Source organism: Adiantum capillus-veneris, chromosome 27 (assembly GCF_014529385.1).
Source record: "Adiantum capillus-veneris isolate H3 chromosome 27, ASM1452938v2, whole genome shotgun sequence".
Taxonomy (NCBI): Eukaryota; Viridiplantae; Streptophyta; class Polypodiopsida; order Polypodiales; family Pteridaceae; genus Adiantum; species Adiantum capillus-veneris.
In genome coordinates this window covers 122,486,452-122,508,335 of record NC_140957.1, presented here as the reverse complement: position 1 = coordinate 122,508,335, position 21,884 = coordinate 122,486,452, and the positions used below count along the sequence as shown (strand labels likewise).

The window sequence follows — 21,884 nt, the reverse complement described above, 5'->3', positions numbered from 1 at the left end:
ATCCTCATAGTTGAGCTCTTCCAATACCGATGGTTGAAGTTTCCCTTCTTCGAGTGCACTTTGTGAGCGCACCTCTACAAGCCCCTCGAATCGTGCAATCTCCTCATCCTAGGCCGTCACCCGATCCTCAAGTATCTTTATCGTGCCTAGGAGACTACGGTTGATTTTGTTAATGGTCTCGCATTTTTGGATGGCATCTTCGAGGGGATCGCCCTCGTCGTTTTGCTTCCTCAAGTCCGCTTGTTCTATTTGTGCATGCGAAAGGAGGAGCAAAGCCAACACTCATAATAGGCTAATCAATGGTAGTGGCGGGATCTGTAGAAGTGGCCCACATGTGCTCAATGTAGACTACAGAAACAGGGACAACGCTCGAACACCTGAGTACTCCCCTGCATGCAGCAAGACAGCTTGGCACAGACGGCCAGGGCAACAACACATAGGGCAACAACACATAGATGGGCAGAACAATAGTGCACAGGCAAGCAGCTATGGCACGCAAAACAAGTGCAAGTTGTCACTACTCAGCAGGTCTCTGCGCGCACAGATGGTTGCAGGTGACCAGTAGGGTTTATAGAGGCAGAACGCGACGCATGCAAGCTTGAAGGAGGCGACGTATGCGACAGCAAACCCTAGCATGACAGGTCACGACATGCCATAACTTGTGGGTTGCGTTAAGGTTAGTGACACACCATAACCTATGAGAGAGAGAATGACAGAGATGCACTCCCCTATGAGGGGCACTACAAACAGATACAACTCATAGTGGGGGCACCCCTAGGACTGGCAGTTGCCTATTTACCTCTCAAAAGGCAGGTCAGCCAGCCACAAACAACCCCCCATGACCTCATAAAATGCAGGACCATAAAACCCTAAGCAAGGCGCCAAGATAAAAGGAGCAAGGAGAACAGATATTGACCGACCGACCAAATTGGCCCCGCCATGACCTCATGCAGCCTATATGCAATGCAAGAGTGGCTAGCCCTACACACTCACCATATAAATATGCAAAGGAACCATAGTTACCCAGTACGGAAACGGAGAGGAGGAGGGGGGGTCGGAACGGGAATGGTCGAATAAAGTAAGGCTTGACTTACCTCCATTTAGCTTGGTCCCAAATCAACTCCTAAACAAACCCAAATTTGCCCCCAAACCTGCTCTCAAACTGCCCCAAATAGGTCCCCAAACCAAATGCCTACTTTTGCCCGTTCCGCCCCACGTTCCGCTCCATCCCCCCCCAATTCCGGAACACCGTTCCGGTTACACCCCGTTCCGGAACGACGTTTCGTTCCCGACTCCGTTTCAGAAACGAGACTCGTCCGGAATGCCGTTTCGGAACGTTTGGGCTGCGCTCTTCCTGTTCCCTGTTACACTGAAAGGAACCCTAGAAGAATGGTACAACTCTTAACACTCCTAGGGCAGACGATGGTAGATCCAAGCAAAGCACACCATGTACTCTGATACCATGTCAAAGTGCAACGAAAGAGAGAGACAGATGAAGAAGATGACGTAACAATGCAATGGATACCCAAAGATTGGACCCTGGTAGCATATATAAAGTGTACATAGGTAGGTCAGGCAAAACCTGTAAAATTACCAAACCACCGCCTACAAATTCATAACTGAAAATTAAATAGGTGGGTGAAAGGGTGGCCCACACACACACACACACACACACACTACTGGGGATGAAAAGAAGGTGCAAAAATAATGTAAACGCAAGACATACAAATTTCAAAATTGTGTACAAACCTGCACTATATCCTCCAAATCTGCAATCAGGCACTCAAGCTCGGGCTTAATGCGATTTGCAACAATGGTTTCAGGTATATTCTTTGCTAGTCCCGTATCATCATGCACACTCGTGAAGGACACAATACCACATAGACTCCCTGAAGTAGTGGGCTTGTACATAGCAACCAGAGAGTCAAAGAGTGAGTGTGTGGCACAAGGTAATCAGTCATTGCAATGCTATGTGTGCGTTTGTGCATGGATGTGTGTGCATCTGAGCATGTACGTGCATGGAAAGAGAGAATGTGTTGGCAAAGTGAGAGACAAGAATTAGACAGACTGCATAAGCTAGTTGAGAGTGTTCCTGAGTGTGTGTGTGTGTGTGTGTGTGTGTGTGTGCGCGCGCGCACACAAACATGTATCCATAGTGCGTGTTCAGAGTTGCAATGTGAAATAGAAGCCTCCAACAGTCCAATTATCACGTCTCAAGATTACTAGAACGTCAACAATTGTGGCTCCAATTCCATATCTCGATATACCTAGGTTGAATCCAAGTAAGTGAGGTACTTCTTTGAAGGTAATTGCAAGGTATAGACTCATGGTAGTCATCCACAAGACAATGTAACCACCATCATGCATAGCATTGACAAGATACTACAACATCCATCTCAAAAACCTATTCTTCCTCCTTCGCCACTCCCCACACACACACACACACACACAAAACTCTCATTTCACCCAATACACATTTGCATATACATGCAAGCTATATACAAATATACACATGCAAGCATCCAAATGCACAAGCAAACATGCATGCACACATGTTGGTACATATATAAATGTATGGATGGATTTGTGACATAACCCTTCCACAGACTCAAAAGCATGTATCACTGCTAAGTGCTCCTCTCATAAATCTGTGCGACCCTCTAGACTTAATGAGCGAGGATATGCTTTACATGCGTAATCGGTAAAGACATTCATATGTGTTACACAAACGAATGCAAAACCGGGCATTTTCTGTGTTTTCTGACTACGCATATGGAGAGAGAGAGAGCGAGTGGCTCACCTCCTCCAGTGGCATTATTTCATCGTGTTTTGTGTGTGCGCGTGTGAGAGAGAGGGAGAGGGCTCACCTCCGCCTGTGACAGTACTCCGTCATCAGTTTTTGCATTCTCTTGCATGACCGACCTCCCCCGTCCTTGGTGAATTTGTGTGACTTAGAAGTGTTTTGGGGGGGGGGGGGGGGGGGGGGGGGAGGGAGGGACGAGAGAGAGAGAGATACAGTAGGAACAATCCCAATCTTTACCCTTTTCAGTGTAAGAAGCTTTCAGGGAATACTAAAAGGAGACTAGTGCCACTTGTCAAAACTTGATTGGCAGGCCAAGAAATAAGCATAATTAGCAATTTATCCAATCATAATTCTTGAGCGTCCCAATTCAAAAAAGTAGTGTGCATGCAGATAGTTCAAGTTGAGCAGTTAAAAAAGAAATAGAGAAAAAGCCAAGCATAAGGTAAAAAGAAACTTTGACCGCAATAGTTAGATAAAGCACATCAAAGAAGCTATTGCGTTTGGCCTGCCACGGACGTGCTGCTACTGGTGGCCCGGCAGCTATGCTTGCGCAAGCATGCACGGAGGACCTTTGTCGGCACATTGCTTCTCTACCTCTCTGATAAGGGTTGGTCCCTCATGCTGCACAACATGGGCATCCCCCCCTAGGTAAAACCCATGATGCTGGTCCACGGCCCGTGGTTCCTGTCGTGGGGGACCCTTCGGCACCTGCACTGCCACAACATCTCCGATGCACGGCAAAGCGCCGTTCCCCACCTTGGTGGGGGCGACATTCTCAAGGCCTGTGTGGGGGATGACTCAGTCACGAGGCTACTCTACATGTGGGTATGGGACATGGTGTAGGTGCCCGTACAGTCCTGTCGTCATCAGAGGCCGCTTGTTTGTTGGGGCACTTCTCCATATGCTTTCATAGACGACTGGCAAATGTGAATGGAGGCTAGGGCTCATCAGGCTCGAAACAGTGTTGCAAGATAAACGTGTAAGAATGTGTTGGCTGCTACGCTCTAAAGAACCTATGTTGCAACCCAACAGAAAAGTCTCAAGCTAATCAGGCTATGGTCACGCGCAGCTTAGTTTTCCGTAAGCTGTCAGACATGAGGCCGCTTTTCAATTGTGTCCACCGGCTTTGTAGGCTAACTATGCCTAAAAAGGCATAGTTGCAAAATGTTGCCCGGTCGCCACAGACTCTCTCTGAGTTTCTCTCTCTTGCCTGCGCCCGGCTCTCCCTCTCTCTACCTGTTGCTCCCGGTCTCCATTCTGCGCTCCTGTCAGAAGTCCGCCAGGCTTACGGATAACTAAGCCTCGCGTGACCACGCTCTAACCAGTCGATCCTTTTGTGCCTAGGTCAATTCAAGCGCCACGCTTTTCTTCTGACTTATTCAGCATGTGAAGAAGGTGGACATAGATGGACATAAGAGTGGAGACGGAGCATCTACAAAGATACATTGGCAAGCGTGGATGCAGGCACTGCACTGTTGAGACAAGGGGCAGAACGTTGCGGGATCAGATTAAAAAGAGCAGTAGTACATCAAACAGGTTGATGCATTAAGAAACTGTCAGCTGTCTGATGAGCTGCAGTGGATTCGAATAAGGCTGGGCTAAGGATACTATTTAAGACGATTGTCAACATAAATAGCAGCAGAGGGGATAGTAGTTGTAGGATGAGCCGAACTTCATGTGGCGCCACCACCCGGATGGTGGAGATTGCTGATGATCGGCAATGGCCGAGGGCTTGGTGGCTAACGAGTCCTCTTCCTCATGTAGATTGCGCTATTAGAAGCACAACGCAATGTTGAACGACACCTACACTACCATTGATAGCAGAATGAATTTGTCGTGTCTGGGTTATTGACAAGTGGAAAAGTGTGGTTTTCTCTTCGGGTGAGTGATTATACAAAAGGCAGTGAGGAATCAGTTGTGGACTTAGACAAGACTGCCTAATGGGAGAGTTTCCTTGCTCCTATACATATTTTGAAGGGGCAGTGGCTTGTACAATCAGATGCTTAAGCTTGTCAAGCCTATAAGCACACGTACACTGTTGAAAACTTGTGGATCTGGGTCAGATTCAAGAGTGTAAGGCTTCTTGATAATGCTATATACTACAAATGGTGTGGGTACGTGTAGGTCAAATTGCGGATTATTTAAAATCCAGCAGGCTATTTTATCGGTGCTAATTAGATAGGATGCTAAGAAAACACAAAAATCGTTGAAAATATTACTTGAGTATGTGGAAGTGAAGTTGGCTTACAACAGAGCCGTACAGGCTTAGGGGTTTTGGTTAATGCAACGTCATGAATCAACACAATCGGGTCACAGGGTTTCTCGGGGTAGCAGAATTAGATAATAGATCATCACACAAATGTAGACACCACTTGTTGTGTGTGCAAGATGTTGACATGGGCACAAAAATTCATGATGAGATTGCTAGTGAAGGGTTGTTGAATGCTTGACGATGTTTCGATCAACATGTATGCAGTATGTGGTACACTTACAGAAGCAAAAATAGTTCATGATGAGATCCCTATTGCAATGTCATGTCTTGGAATGCACTAATTCTCAACATGCCTATGATAGGGAAGCTAGCTATTGCCTATTTCAACAAATGTGAAGTGAAGGCCCCACTAGATGCCATCACATATGCTTGCAAGTTGCACCTTGAAGACCTTTGCATTTCGCAAGATGTTGCCATGGACGAATCCATGATGATATTGGTAGTCAAGGGCCATTGTTGAAGCGTGTGTCTTGCCTGGCAATGATTGCATTAATATGTATACCAAGTTCAATTTCCTCATAAAAAACTTTCCTTCAAGAGCTTCTTCTTTGGGATGTCGTCTCTTGGAGCAGTTAATTGCAAGATATGCCTAATAGTTGTGGCAATTAGGAAGCCTTGGACTATTTTCATTAAATACTAAGAAAAAACAAAAATTTCTTGATGAGCTTCTTGTGTGGGATGTCGTTGATTGCAAGATATGTCCAACATGGTTGTTTCTAAGATATCCTGCGTTATTTTCAACCATCACGAAGTGAAGGCCTCTTTCCATATGCAATTACCTAGAGTCTGTACCTTGAAGGCTTGTGGCATTGCATAAGACATTGACATCGTTGAGAGAATTTACAAGTTGGCAATTGTTGCAGAAAAACTTGCTTGGCGCTGCTTTGATCAACACAAATGCAAATGGGAAGAAATCATGACAAGGAAACCATACCATCAACAATGTCCTCCAGTATCTGTAAACTCAAAAGCAATGTTCTCTTCTTGTATATCTACAGTCTTTAGAGAGAATTTTGTCCCTCCAACACTGGAGGTGAAGCATAAGTGTCCTTCCAACATTGGAGGTGAAAAAAGGTGACCGGGGAAGGGCATGTTCCCTATGGTTTATAAAAATTGGGTGAGGACGGTGCCCCCTCCCCGCCATACATATGTATGGTTTTTTTTCTTTTGGGGACACAACATCCCGTGCACATATTGCATCTCTGCATCGTAGACAACATTAATCTTGAAAGGTTTTTGCTTGATACCTCACCTAACTCCCAATTCTCACTTGTGTGGTGAGGTTGTGGAGGTCTTGGAATAACTTCTAGAAGAGGTCCTATGAAGCCTTTGAATCAAGCAAAGACAAAATATAGCAAGTACATCAATACTCCGGCTTTCATATTTGTTTAGTGATGAAGTCTCGTTGGATCAATTCAAACAATCTGCCCTCAAACCCAAAAGGCACACTACTTCTTTTTAAAACAATTATCGCACGTATCCCATACGAGCGGAGGGTTGTTTGGCCGCACTCCAACTCATGACCCGGGTGACCCTCGTCTATATGTAACACGGGGTCCAACTCAAAGGCTCAAAGGTGGGAGTACTCTTTGATGTATATGGTAGATCACCACAAACATGTCCGATGTAGAGGGGCACCTAAAGACCATCATGATCGAGCACAAGACAAGGCTAGTGATGGTCCGTTCTTCCAAAAAATCGGGCACATCAAAAACTGTCATTGATTATATATGTCATCGAGGTGGTGCGCCTCGACGAAGGGGAGATAAAAAGAGAACAAGGACATCAAAGAAATGTGGTTGTCCGTTTAAAATACAAGTGTTAACTACCAATGGGAGTAATGATGTTCATATTTATTTAAACAGTAGTCACAGTAGTCATGTTCAGGTTCAAGAAGTGATATATATCACTTGCCCCTCCGTTCGTCCGTCCATCCGTAATTGAGTGTTGCATGGAAGATCTCTTTGATGTCGGAAATGCTTGATATGTTGCTTCTATGTCTTTGTCAAAAGAAAGATTTCACATGGAGCAAGCCTCCCTTCTTGACTGTACTATCTACAGGTTCTTTATGATACCGCATGAAATCAATATCTTGTTTTATCAAATGCGTTATCGAGGTAGCACTTTGACTTGCTTCTTTAATAAATTTCTTTATACAGAGGATACCCTCTAAGTGATCAAGTTGATACAGGTCGCATATCAGATGATGAGTGGGTTTCTATGTATAGGAGGCTATGAAATTACGCGAAACCAACAAGGTAATGTTTTGTCATAAGTCATATAGAGTAATTCAAATTTATTTTCTTCTTACATTCAAATTATGCAGGTGGTTTATTGACAACCATACAATCCAGAAGTAGTTAATGACAAAGATAAGCCTTTTATCTTGATCATTCAAGATGACTGGATGCTGCAAATGGTCAAGCGATTCTCTACAAATAACTCATTGGCTATTGAAAACACATTCAAAACAAACATATATGGTTTACCATTGTATGCTACAGTGTTGCCAAACCAACAAGGTGTTGGCCTACCAATTTGGTTCATGCTATGTACGACAGATCCTAGCTGTCATCATGACGTCATTGCTTTAAAGTTGACAATTGTTGTAGTCTTTGAGAGGATGGGCCACATTTGTCCGTCAGCTATTGTGATTGATAAGTCACAACAAGAACTAGAGGCTATATCGAAGGTCGTGGATAAAGACCCGCATAGTTGGAGTGTTGACGCCAATGAAAAAAAGTATCAGGTTGCATGCAGTGTTCTACTTTGTTGGTTCCATACCAAGAAAGCATGGGTGGAGAATCTCTTACCTAATGTATTATACTGCTAAGTTACTTAATATAACTATTTGATCTACATATAAAAAATGATGTACAACATATGCATGTTTGTTTTGAAATATAGGTTCCAAAGGAGTTAAGGGACGATGTTTATAATGATTTCTCAAACTTAATGCATTGTGCGACAGAATCAGATTTTGAAGGCAGATTTCAAGAGCTTTTGGTGAGGTATTCACCGTACCCAAATATAGTTCGTTATGTTACTAATGGATGGTGTGGGCAGGATTGCATGTGGAGAACCCCATGGCCAAGATTTGGACGAATGTTTAGACATGGCAATGTTGACACCACAAACTTGGCGGAGTGCTTATGGCAATATATTAAATATACTCTTTTGGATGCTCGGATTAATTGATCTATCTTGGAGCTCTTGCATGCGCTTGTGGGTGACTCGAAGTCTGGAAGTCGCATCGGTGGTACCCTCTTGAGGTTCTTCAACAAAAACAAGAAATAGGTAATTTGTTCTCTTTTCTGTTTATCGCAAATTATACGTTGAAGGTTTGGATTCATGTCTAATTCATGGTTTGCATGATAGCTGACTTTGGGCGATATGGCGTTCGGGGGGGGGGGGGACAAAAATGCAGACAACAAAAATGCTTGAAGGGAAGAGAATCTTGCAAAGGTTTCAAACCACACCATCTACCTTTCAGGTTATAAATGAAGGGTCACTTCTCTTCAAGATTCAAAGTACCACAACTGAGAGTATATGGTATCATGCCAGCTTGCAAAGCAATTATTGTGATTGTCCGGATTGGGGCAGCCAATGTAAGCATCTTAATGGTGTTTGAATTATAGTACTGACTCACTTTCCTCGTTTGAAAGAATTTATGCATGGTGCACATGAAGACGCATCCAACATCTACAAAGATGCCATGCATCGTGATTTTGAAGACACGATAGTGACGATAATATACAAGAGAGGGAAGATAAATGTGGTGGATCTCATCAACCACCTCAAGGATGCACTGTCAACTATACAAAAAGAGGTTTATTCTGAGGATCCCAATGAGATTGAAGTCATCAAGCAACAGTTGCAAAACATGAAAGGGACACTCTCAACATTTGTGATCCCTACAAAGATTGATCTCCCTACCAGAGGAAGTATTAGACAAATACAGGCCCACGTTACAGCAACTCGGCTTGGTCATGGTGTACCACTAGTTCGCACAAATGAAGAACAACAAAGCATAGACCTTGATGGAACTAGCCAACCTTCCAAACCATTGCGTCAAACGGGCCAACTCAGACGCAAGCACCAAAGGGGTAGATCGCGTGTCCATTTTGAGAAGCGGCCCCGTATTTGGTGTCCACATTGTTGTACCAAAACCTTGCTAGTGGATTCTCAAATCACACCCACGTGTCACACGTGTCATGCTCTCCTCCCAGTAAAGCCTATACACATCAAGGAAAATGTCATTCAATCTCTAGTGGGTCAAGTGATTCGCGTCTGTAATGAAGCTGGGATTTTTGGGGAGGTGATCTCTTCTTACCAATTTGGTGGTGCAGAAGATGTTGAGTATTGCTTTACACTCACCCGAGAAAATGGAGAACAACTACTAGGCATCCAAGCTTCTATCGTTAGAATGCTATTGTTGTATTCCTCTAATCGAAGCCATGTAATGATGTATTTATGACAATTATATTTCAAGCTTTTTTTAATACAAATGGTAAATTTTGACGAGTTTTATTTAGTTTTGATTTAAACCAAACATTATTCATGTGTTGAGATTACGTTAATGGTAGACAAATCTAAAGTTCTAACTCTCTGCCATAAAAGTAATCTCTGCACAATGTATCGAGATTACTTTTTCTCCAGAGAATTAGAAATTAGCAACTCTCTGGAAAAAAAGTAATCTCGACACATTGTGCTGAGATTACTTTTTTTACAGGGAGTGGCAAACAGTTCCAAATTTCTAACTCTCTGGAAAAAAAGTAATCTCGGCACAATGTGTCGAGATTACTTTTTTTCCAAAGAGTTTAGAAACTAAGAACTCCCTACCACAAAAGTGATCTCTGCACATTGTGTCGAGATTACTTTGTTTCAAGAGGGTTGGTAATTTCAATTTGTCGAGATTACTTTTTAACTCTTGAACATAGTAATGAGTTGTTACATTATCTTTTTGCTTTGCTTTGTTAAGAATCTCTTTGCTTTTTTAAGCGTTTGCGGAGCCAAGACCTCTCTCCAACTAGTGTGCTTATAGTTGCAATTAGAAATCATGTCCCATTATGAAAGTGTGGGTAAACCAATTCTTGAAATGTGTTAATTCTAGTGTGCTCTAAAAGCATAAGTCGACATGTATGTTAATTCTAGTGCGCTTTGAAAGCATAAGAATCCATCTTGAAGGATGGCATCATGCAAAGGCTGAAATGGATAAACAAAATCATGATGAGATTGTTAGTCAAGAGATATCGAGGAACATGTCGTGTCTGATTTTGAAGTACTGTATTCATCTAGTGTCCTTGATAGGCCTGGATTTTCTCAAATGTTATCAAACTGAAGTTTCGAAGTTTTGATTCCATTAGGGAGGCTTCTGAGTCTCATTGAAGCAAATCATGAATTTGTTTGGTCCTGTCTGCATAGCTATGTGTCAAATTGTCATCGTCCAAATATATTCTCTACTTAAGCAAGCCTTTTACATTTACAAACACTAAAACTATTTAGAAGCACCTAGCCGCCGTGGACCCACAACCTAGCCAATTATATGGCCATAAGGAGGAACCTTGAAGAAAGGACCAGAGGACCATACTTAATAGATGTGATCTAATACATGGATGGACTTGGGGATATTTATTTGCCAAAGCCAGCAACTCAATCACCTTCATTTAAACACTTGAGAAACAGATGAAACAATGGGATAGCATACTCCGTCTGTGGAGGACCAAAAGGCAGAAATTTACAAACCAAAACCAAATAAAATTATCTTGAATGTATTTTGTACATCAAGGACGGATCGGTAGGCTTCGACATGCAAAAATCCACTACTCAGAATCCAGCCAAGTACCATGAAAGCTTTCTTGTATGCATCATCATCATCATGTTCTATATATATATGTGTGTGTGTGGGCACCTCTTTGTGTGTATCCAGATTACATGTGTTGTGCTTGTGCTCCACCATTCACCCCCCATTCTGGTGTACCTGCTGGTGGGAAAGCTTTGCATAAAAATATCACGAGGCTGGATTCTACAAACAGGAAAAGAATAAGATATGACCCTGAACAACCCAGATATCTGTTGAAAATTCTATAAAAAAGTGTCCATAAGCCTGAGTGGATTAATCAAGTCCAGACATGACAATATCCCATGTTAGTAAGATTCTCAGCATTGTAGCCTGCTACAAATTACAACACACAGAAAAAAATATAAATTTGCTACACACACACACACACACATTTTTATCTCCTTATTCTCTAGCACCATACATGTGCTTCCCTGATGCATAATGCCCGTACAAAGTGGACCAAAATGAAGATATAGACAAAATCTGTTAACATAATCATCGATACAAATTAGGCCATGACGACTTCCAAAGTTTTCCATCGATACAAAGTGGACCAAAATGTAGATATAGACAATATCTGTTAACATAATCATCGATGCAAAGTAGGCCATGACGACTTCCAAAGTTTGCCATTAATACAAAAAAGGTGAACACAAAAAAGACCTAAACCATGGCCTATCCAAGTGTGACCTCACCCAAAGCCTTGTTCAACCAAGCATTGAGTTTCTGTCTCGTGAACTTAACCTCTTCATGCGCAAACCAATTCTTTTTTAACTGAAAAGAACACAAATCATTAGAAAGCAAAAAAGTAGTGAGAGTTCACACTATAATGAGTGCTTCAATTAAAACAAGCAAATACCAAATTTCATTGAGGCTTTTGATCTTTAAGAGTGGTCTTTATCAATAACCTCATTGTTGTCATCACATAATAACCACAGTTGGTAGAATTTGGCTGCTGAGGACACTATAGCCAACAAACATGTGTATAAGTCAACAACAGAAAATTCATTACGCAATGCAATAGCACACAATACTAAATTGTACCCTAAACCTGTGCAGTGAGGAGTTCGCAAGCTTCCCGAGGATCTTCAAGTTCTTCTTTAACTTGAAGGTTTGAACAATGCTTACTAAAATGCTTTAGTACCCTTCAAACACAAGCAATCGATTAATTGAAATTATGAAAACAATTCGACCATTATGTTTAAAGCAAAAACAATGCATACCTAGACATGTGTGGTAAGAGTCTCTCCAAGCAGACAATCGAAAGAGAGTCAAAGAGAAGTATAGCTGACCGTCGTCAAGAAAGAGTGGGTATGCGTTTGAGATGGGCATTGTAAAATGCCACAAGAACCCAATGTGATCTATATAAAGAACACACATTTAGACTTGAAGCTTTGACAGTTTTGATACTACGATAATACATAAAAGTAAAACATCCATACCCATCCAAAACGGGGAAGAAGGTAAATATGTGAGATCCTAAATGAGGTGTCCCAAAGAAATTGCTAAACATATGATCTCCTATAGCACGCTCAGGGACAAATGGGAACTATAAGCGATCTACCCACAGCTGAGAGAACATCGGGCGGCAATATGCTTTCCATCCACCTATGAAGGATGAGATACACAAGTGAACAAAGCAAAAAAAAAAAATTGTTACTTAGGCATAAAGTTTTTTTCCTTACAATGCAAAAAGGTTGATCGTCTTTGTTGAAGCTTCAAGATCTAGAACATCGTCAATGACATGGGCATCTAACCCTGACTCAAGCCCAGATCGAGAAGATCGCAAAACAAAAGTAACTCCCTTACTGCACCTATGAAAAAATGCACACACTTACATTGTTTATTTTCCTAATTACGCTTGCAAGATTTACACGCAAAAGAGTAAATCTATGTTACTAACACACCTATCCAAGAACTGATCCATATTGCAGTGATCAATCTCAGACACAAGGCGATCATGGCTCACCAAGAAAGAAATGGTCTCGACATGCGCAAAGCTAGAGGTCGATGATGAAACCGGCTACAATAACATTCAAATTCTAACTTGAAATAAATGTAAAAAATTGTCACTATAAAGAGAACGGGAGTGTGTAATCAAGGAAAGTAAACTTACGATGGCAGACTCATCATCTGAAACTTTAATACCCTCTTTATCGTCCCTCTCGTTTTCCTCTCGAGGAATGTAAGCGTCATGTGGAACTCTATAAGCGCGAGGTTTGTACCCGCGCTTAATTTTTCCTCTAACTTTGCTATCCTACATGGCATGTCTGCTTCCCATGCAGACTTTTGTGCTTCAATCCATGCCTCTTCCCACTCTATTTGCGATTTTCCTTCTTTGTCAAAGACTCTTTCCCACTCTTTGGTTGCCCGGACTTGTAAGTCTTTGTGAAACTTTCTTCGTGCCGCCCTAACTTTATATGCAATATCTCCAAACCTTGTAACGCGTTGGACACTGGTCGTGGTGGCCGTTCACTGGTTTTAGGGCGTCCTGTTTGGTGCTTTGGAACATGAATATTTGTGATTTTGTGCACATTCTTTAGATGCCTAATAAGAAGGCATCACCTTTCGTAAGAAACCTTTTGGTCAATACATGTTTGCGATGCATGACACTCACGAATAACCTTCCCATTTGTTCCCATAACCTCAATGAATGGAGACAATTCCTCACAATGAAACGGAAAACAACATTCAATTTTTCTAATCCCTATTACATGCTTCAAAAGCACCAAATCTCCAAAGACACGCAATTTACATCGATATTGTGTGGAATTCTGAGAAAAATAAGCTCGTAGACATACCTCGTGATTCGCCATCTTATTGTAGAAGTACTACACCCTAGACTTCCCTTGAGTTGAAGCCGCAAATATTGTAATCCCGGTGAAAGTAATCTCTGCACACCTTTGAAATTACTCAGAATCGACCCTGGCCTTTGATGTAATCTTTGCACACCTATGACAGATTTCAGATGCTCAGCAAGAAAGGAGCAGTCCTATGATGTTACTGGTGAGGAGGGACGAGCATAGATCCATAAAGATTGTTGTGCTAAGGCCAACATATGCTTTAAGAATACCAGACACAGGGCCTCTGTTCCTTCTAAAATTCCTCACAACATGCACATCACTACACACATATGCGATAAATGCAAAACAAGGATCCAAACTCAACATTGACAACTTAATATCTTTCTTCAATGATCGTGTGAACGATTCCAAAATTGGGTGATATGCAAGCCATGCCAGTCAGTCTTTTATATATACACCTCTAATTTCTGTAGAAGCATGATTCAACCCTAAACCACATTCTTAGCACAAGCCTTCATTTCATTTCCTTCTTAGAGGTCCAATTCAGGTTTAAATTTCACTGTATTAACAATTCAATGAGGTACTCTTTCACAATGCATGCAATAAAAGCTACTCACAGTGACCAAGGCCTGCAGGTTCAGCAGCAGCAGTCGTGCAGGTTATGCAGCAGCACCTCAGGTAAAATCGGCCACCCTCAGGTCCTGCAGGTTATGCAGCAGGCATGCCCGCACAGGTAATGCAGGCTCTGCAGTTTGAGCAGGAGGTGCACACAGAGTCGCGCAGGTTAGCACGACAGTGTCGTGCAGGTTCCCCGGATTTTTTCGGCAGAGCTTTTTGGCGCACGCGGATTTGGGTGCGTTCAGCTAGGCTATGCGTCATAACTTTTTTGCATGTCGCTTTCCCTCTCGGCTCTGCGCCCCCAAAATTCGAAAGCTCTCCTGAATCAAAATGAACGGCCGATTAAACTCCCACCTTTGATCCCTTGAGTTGGACCCCGTGTTACATATAGATGAGGTCGGGCCACTACGATCGAGTGCTCAACCAACCAATCTAGCTCCTTTGGACAAAGATCTCAATATCTTAATTTTATTGTGAAATTAAGTCATTGATGTTTATCCATGGTCTTGCATATGGCAATAATTTGACCTTTCCCTTCATTGAAGAAAGTTCTCTTTCTTTTACTCCATTATGATCTCTCAACAATTGTGTAAAAATCATGCACAACAATAATTAGTTACAAGCAAGTCAAAGAATTATTTATTTTTTCTCTGTTGCCACTAGAAAGGGGTACCCAGCTATAAAAAACGGAAAACTGATCTCATTAAGTTTAAACAAAAAAGGTAAGGGTGGGATGATAAGGGTTAGAAGGAAGTGGACTTCATCTCTGAAAGTCACACACGTGGGCAACTATGCCAAATCTCTCTCTCTCTCTCTCTCTCTCTCTCTCTCTCTCTCTCTCTCTCTCTCTCTCTCTCTCTCTCTCTCTCTCTTCACACGACGTCTGCAGGGCTCATCCTCTCTCCCCATCTCTCTCCGTGCGATGTCTGCAGGGCAAAGGTTTGATGAGGGGACGGTTGGGTGGCATGGAAAGAGGGACGGAGAGGGGAAAAGTGCAACATTCTTATGCTCCAAGAGTGCACTTCGATGTAGGTGCTGGTGAGAAGGGGAGGAGTGGGCTTGGCACACCAGGGGACGGTTGGAGGAGGGGCTTGGATGGGTTGCTCATAGCTGCCCTGCGCCATGAGGAGGCATGGGATTGTATGCATATGCACACACACACACACACACACACACACACACACACACACACACACACACACACACACACACACACACACACACAGAGGATCTCTTGGCGCATGGCAAAAGCCAAGAAAAAGGAATCTTTTATGGTATCGCAGGCTTTTAAAAAACATAGAGCCAGTAGGGGATACCCAACTTAGAATTAAAGAATGTTGTTGTTGCCATTTGAATTGTGCATGATCGAAGTTTTCTCTATGCACCTTGCAAAGAAGGGATGCAAACTGCTAGAGCCATTTTTAGCTCATTTTGAGGGTTCCAAAGTTGAGGAGCTAATCGCATCAAGCTTGAGAGTTTTGAGAACACCAAGGAGCTCCATAGCTTTTATATGCACTCCAAGGAGCTACTCCAATGTATTCTCTTACTCCCACATGCTCCCTTACGCATATAGTCGAGCATTTTGAATAGAATCAATCTCTTTGCTTAGTGCAAGTGTGCCTGAAGTTGATACTTAAGTGCTTGTTGTGTATTTGAACGCTTAATTTTTGTGGTGATGTTATTTGATTAAGTGATTGTGCTCTAGATTTGTGGGTGAAAGTAGAGATTGAGTAAGTAGCACACTTGTTTGATCACATATGCACTCCACATGCACTCACATTACTGCCTTTAGGCAAGGAATAGCTACATCATTGCTTGTTGCATCAATTATAAGCCTATGAAACATTTGGACATTTGACCATTGCATAAGTAGAAAAGGATAATGCTCATTGAGTTCCATTTGAGTAGATCTAATGGTAGGAATGGTTAAGCTTACAATTGTTGGGATTTTTGGGAGAAAAAATACCAAAATCCTCAAGCTTTTCAACACACAATATCTATCATTGAGAGGCCTACAACATGGGAACCTAATGCTACACCCAACTACCCTTTCTATTTTATAAAAAGGTCCCCATACTGGTTCCCTCTAGGCCATGCACGGGAGAAGCCTCACATTATTCCTCCTTGGAAAAGCGTTTTTTTTTTCTAAAAAACAAAAGTGGGGTATTTCTTCTAACACTAATGTTTTCCCAAGTAGCATCTTCTTTAGGATGTGTACTCCCCCTTGATAGCATCCCTACACGCCTAGGTAAACCCGGTTATGGAATAGTTAATAGCTCGCATTTTCGAAGTGATAACGGAGATCTAAATACATTTATCACCAAGTTCAGTCAATATTTTCAATTGGTTAAGTGGGTTTTCTCATCTGGTGAATCTATATAGTGGTCCTCCAAGGAGCCTAGGGTCCAAAAAATTGACTCTCTAGTAGGGGCAGCGAGCTATTTTTTGACCATAACTCTTAGTTCCTGTATGATTTTCATATGACACCCAAGACAAAAAATGTTATAAATGATGTGTTTTATCTCTAGTTAAATGGGTTCGGACTGATTCATGATGGTTTGTGACTTATTACCAAATCAGTGTTTCTATCGCTTACGTGACATGAGACAAAAAGCACTTTTTGTAATGGAAATGGCCTATGAACTTTGAGAGTAGCGGAATTAGGAAATTAGGTGAAGCACTTTTGTGATATTACTTTGTGAGCATAGAGGGTGAACTTAATTGATGGTAGCAACATAAACATGGTACTTAGTTAACTTGGCATGAACAATACTTTTGCAAGAGAGAGAGTTTAGAGAACATGACAATAGTTGAGGACCGGATTCATATGGAGCCGGTCCCCCCTCCAATAGGCATTTGTATTATAGCTTCTCCCATCAAGAGAGACTTGGTACAATACAATCTTTGTGTTCCTTGTGACCTAGGTGATGCAATGAAGATGGAAAGCTTCATGCATCACAAACATAACATAAACTTTGTAGAAAGCATTAACTATCCCAAGCCTTAGTCCCAAGGCCTCGAACACCTTCGAAGGTGGAGAGAGCTAGCGGGGAATGAGGATAGGGAAGAGGAAGAAGAAACATTCCATAGGAGAAAGAAATAATTCCTCACTTATCATCACTCTTCTTGCTAGCATACATAATAGCATAGTAATGAAGATGGAGAAGATGGCAAGCTTAAGCATTGAAGCATGGCTCTTGGTTGGGTTTGCATTCCATAGCCAAGAGTGTTGGTGTAGTCTCTCACTTCTCACACGCTTGGAGAAGGAGGTGGAGTTCCTCAACTTTCACCAAGTGAGAATGAATCCACAAAATGAGTGTGTGTGTGTGTGTGTGTGTGTGTGTGTGTGTGTGTGTGTGTGTGGTGTATATCCCCCCAGCACCCCCCTTCCTTGCTTGGGGTGAGTTGTAGCTTTTACGCATGTTTCAAGCTCATTGGACCCCTCTCCCCCTAGCCAATCACATGCAGCATGCATTCAAGTACATGGGTAGTCTTTGGACAAGTGTCCTCCTTACCCCTTAGAGAGAGAGAGCTTGAAAATATCTAGATATTTTTTGGATGGAACTAGAAGCTCACTGGACCCCTCTTTAGCCCGACCAATAGCATTCAAGTACACCATGTGGTTAAGCTTAGGGAGAGTCTGACATGTGTCCCATGTGCCCTTTGAGAAAAGGGGTGCCCTTTGGGTGAGTGGAGGTTAAAGTCAAAGATTCCCCTAACTTTGGGACTTTCATGCATAGGATGCTTCTCAAAGCACCTTCCTCATTAAGTTTGTAGGGTCTCTTTTTGACTCAAGCACCTTAGTCATCAAGCACGACAAGCACCTCAAGCTTAGGTCAGGTTCCCACCTCAAGCTTAGCCCTAGCTGGCCTAAGATCAAAGAACTTTTAACACTAACCGTTGGAGGTAATGAAGCTAACCCTAAGGTCTTCTAAGCTTCATTAGGTGCACATTCCTCTTTGATAGACTACCGCGTTTTGGACCCCTATTGAGATGTAACCATCTCTCCTCTTAGTCCCCTGTTGAGGTAAGTCTAGAAGCACTTATTGCACCTTGCTCTTTGATAGACCATCTCCTTTGGGACCCCTATTGAGATGCAACCATCTCTCCTTTTGGTCCTGTGTTGAGATAGGTCTAGAAGCACATGTCTCTATTCTAACTCTTGTTCTCGTTTATTCTCCCACATTAAATGATCAGTTTAATATGAGAAAATCATTTGGTAAAGTTAGATATTATATTTTATGACATTACCTCTCTCTTGAAATCATAGTCATGCTCGACTAGTCTTAAAACCTTGTCTTCATGTCATAGGATGGACTTAGATTGAAGTACTTCTTCTTGATCTTCGATTTTTGGAGGGTCCGCAACTATTGCTTCTTTTGATGGCGCTCCTTTGTAAGGCTTATGTAGGTTCTCATAGAAAACATTGTGCATGAGCCAATGGTTGGGCAACTTCAATTGATAAGCCATCTCATTGACTGGCTTAAGAATTTTAAGGACCATAGTATCTTTGTGCTAGTTTAGCATCATACTCTTGGTGGTCTCGGCTATATTCATCAGCAACGAAGATCTTCCCATGTACTTTAAGTAGTAAGGGACTTTTGGATCTTCCTTCTTTAACCTCAAAAGGTACTTTCCCCATAGAAGTATGTACAATAACATTGTACGCATACTGTATAAGAGGTAGATACTTCTATCATTGAGAACATTGATCTACTTCCATGACATAGGCTTTTAGTAGATCAAGAATCATTAGTTTAGTTATTTCACTTTGGTCGTCCGTTTAGATTCTACTTCTTAGATTCTCAAAGAGACCCTTCTTGGTCATTCTAGGATCTTTGTCCGACACTACGGGTGTTGGAAAGCCATGTGCTTGAAAATTTGAGATCTGAAGAGGATTACCATTTGATGTGCCTTAATAGTCTTTTTGACAGGCATAGAGTGTGCTTTTTTGTTAAGCCTGTCGGCTGAAACAATCCAAGTTGCTTCCCTCGATCAAATTTCAACTTTTGATATACCACGCATTTTGAAGCATACTCTTGTATGTTTACTTTTCATGGTAGACCAACAGAAATACATTTCTATCCTTGAAGAGTAGATAAGGATTCCCTCTTTGCCCCGCAGAAGGAGAAGTATGGGATTCATACATGACTTTATTATTGTATGGGTGAGTAGCACATAGCCTATTGCCGTTTGGAAGATAACCATCCTTCAAGGTGAATGGTTCTTTTTTCTTCCCTATTGCAAAGGCAGTAATTACGTACTTAAAGTTTCAGTCAGTAGCATACTCATATATCATAAAAGATAGATCATTGTGACTTGCTACTATAGACACCACATTTACCCTTGGTCGTTGTGAAAGTGCATCGACCACTTGATTGTGCTTGTTAACAATGTGAACAATATGAAATTTAAATTGCAAAAGAAAATTTGCCCACCTCATTTGTTTGTCGGAGAGCTTAGTTTGCGTCATGAAGTTCTTGAGGCTTTGTGATCCATTTGTAGGATGAATGGAGTCCCCAAGGGATAGTGTTTCCACGTGTTTAGGGCATATAGAATAGTTAGTAGCTCTTTTTTGTATTTGCCCAATACTCACTTATCAAAGTTGAGTCTTTGACTCTCATATGCTATGGCATGCCCTTCTTGAAGCAAAATAGCTCTAAGGCAATCACCACAAGCATCACATTGGACCTCAAATGGCTTTGAGAGATCTAGTAGTGTGACCACACGTTGAGAGATAAGATTCTCCTTAAGCTTCTTGCACTTTTGCAGTCCAGGAATACTTAACATTCTTTTTTGTTAAGTCATGTAATGGGCTTTAGCAAGAATTTTTTTTAAATGAAGCATCTATAGTATACACACATACGTATGAAGCTTCGTACCTCCTGTAGATTCCTTGGATTTGGCCATCCTTTTATTATCTCTAACTTTGTTGGATCCATACGGGTGTCATCTTTAGAGAAAATGTGACCTAAATATTGAATCTCTTGTAAGAAACATTCACTTTTCTTTTGATTAATGAAAAGCTTATTCTCTCTCACAACTTGAAAGATTACCTGGAGGTGTTGCTTGTACTCCTCAAGAGAATTTGAATGGCCTGAAGACTTTTGTCCATCATGAGTTTGAATGCGGTTGGAGCATTTGTCAGGCCAAAACTTGTAACTTATCAAATAAATCTTCTACCCACGACACAGGAAATCTATTTTTGTTAGTGATCTTATTTAGTGATCTATAGTCGACACACATGTGATATGTGTCGTCTTTCTTTTGCACTAAAAGTAATGGTGAACAAAATGGAGAGGAGCTAGACCTTACCATCCCTTTTTCCACCAATTCATGCACTTGCCTCATGATCTCCTCTTGTTGAGCTTGTGAAACTCGATAAGGAGGCTTGTTAGGCGGTGAGCTTCTTGGTAGGAGCTCAATTGCATGGTCATCATTCCTCATTTTAGAGGTAGCTCACTAGGGATGTCATCAATGAAAACATCTTGGGATCCATTTAGATTAGACAACTCTAATTCCTCTTGATTCCCTTTATTGCAAGGATATGGTGTTCCCTGACTCATTAGCATCTATGTACATGCTCTTTTCCCTGTAGGTGAAGTAGATTCTTCTTTAAAGGGAATTCATGTTGGGAGCCATGCGGTTAAACCATGGTGCCCCAATGGTAACATTCTCATGTTTGAGAGGGGAGATGAAGAAATCCTCTTTGCCCACATTGTTTTGGACATGAAGCCTTAATTTTCCAATGAAAGAAGTAATTGAGACGTCTTGTCCCTTGATAGCTCCATAGGCTTTCAATGCATCTCCCATCTCGTGGGCTTGTATGCCTAGCTTAGTGGTCAACTCCGTGGATATGAAGTTATGAGTTGAACCACGTCAAACAAAATAAAGGCATCATGCTCTTGCATATTTTCCCAAGCTTAGGAAAGGAGAAATCCTTGGCAATGAGCATCCTCTTTTGGAGCTTCAAACATAGAGGCTCTAGGAGTCTCATTGCGAGCAATTCTCTTGGGGCAAGGACGATAACCATGGCCTTGCTCCCCACACTTAAAACATTTGTGGTCCTTACAAAAAGCTTCTAGCTCTTTAGGAGAGAGTTTATATTTACCTTTGTAAACTTCCTTCTCCTTGGACCGAATGTTGTTGTTGTTGTTGAAATAGCCTTGGTAAGAATTTTGGGCATTGGTTTTTTCCTTGGCATCACTTTTTTATTTATTTTCCATGGTCTTGACATTCCGTCTAGCCCCTTGTTGGAAATTGATGCGCGAAGCAACCATGGTGTGGTGGATTACTTTGGTGATAGAACCAGGCTGTTGAGAGTTGAAATACTTGGCCATCTCTTTGGGTAATCCCGTACAGAATTGTTGCTTTTGCTCCACAAAGTCTATCTTTTGGAAGATAGTAGCCTTGAGAAACTTTAAACTTCACCATTTGGTGAGCACTTTGTCCTTTGCATCGCTTGCAAGGAATTGCTTCATGATGGAAACTCGTAGAGTTTTCTATGTCTTTGGGGCTTCTCCGTTGCCACGAAGGCTATCCCAC

General features: G+C 41.9%; 1 long non-coding RNA gene and 1 pseudogene across 1 annotated transcript in view; both read right to left on the bottom strand.

Moving 5' to 3' along the window:
- LOC147422681 (uncharacterized) overlaps positions 1-2,993 on the bottom strand; it is a 68,367-nt gene extending 65,374 nt beyond the window's left edge. Inside the window, exons 1-2 of the long non-coding RNA XR_015186785.1 lie at positions 2,868-2,993; positions 1,750-1,902 (exon numbers count right to left, since the gene is read on the bottom strand). This is a non-coding gene — a long non-coding RNA (uncharacterized LOC147422681). The remainder of the gene's footprint in view (positions 1-1,749; positions 1,903-2,867) is intronic.
- An 8,599-nt stretch (positions 2,994-11,592) lies between these two features.
- Positions 11,593-13,559, bottom strand: LOC147422680 (uncharacterized; annotated as a pseudogene).
- Between the last annotated feature and the right edge of the window lie 8,325 nt (positions 13,560-21,884).